We start from the raw sequence: 311 nt of genomic DNA, 5'->3' as shown, positions 1-311 counted from the left end.
CCCACGCGGACCCTCCGCACCCGATACGCTCTGCACCCCCTAATACCCTGGTCCCTGTGTACCCCGAAACGCCGTGCGCCCCAGATTCTGGTGCGCCCCGCTCCTGGCGCGGAGCCCCGTGCGCCCTGGTAACGCCATGAACCCTGTGCACCCCAAACCCCTGCGCGTACCCCAGTCCTCGTGCTGCCCCGATTCACTGTGTGCCCCGATACACTGTGCGCCCCGTACGCCATGCACCCCCGTTCCCGTGCGCCCCGATATATCACCCGATATATCGCCCCCCTTCTGCTCCCCCGCTCCCCACATCCCTC

Source organism: Phaethon lepturus, unplaced genomic scaffold, assembly GCF_000687285.1.
Source record: "Phaethon lepturus isolate BGI_N335 unplaced genomic scaffold, ASM68728v1 scaffold47250, whole genome shotgun sequence".
Classification (NCBI taxonomy): domain Eukaryota; kingdom Metazoa; phylum Chordata; class Aves; order Phaethontiformes; family Phaethontidae; genus Phaethon; species Phaethon lepturus.
The sequence above is the reverse complement of the archived record's forward strand: the minus strand, read 5'-3'. Positions refer to the sequence as shown.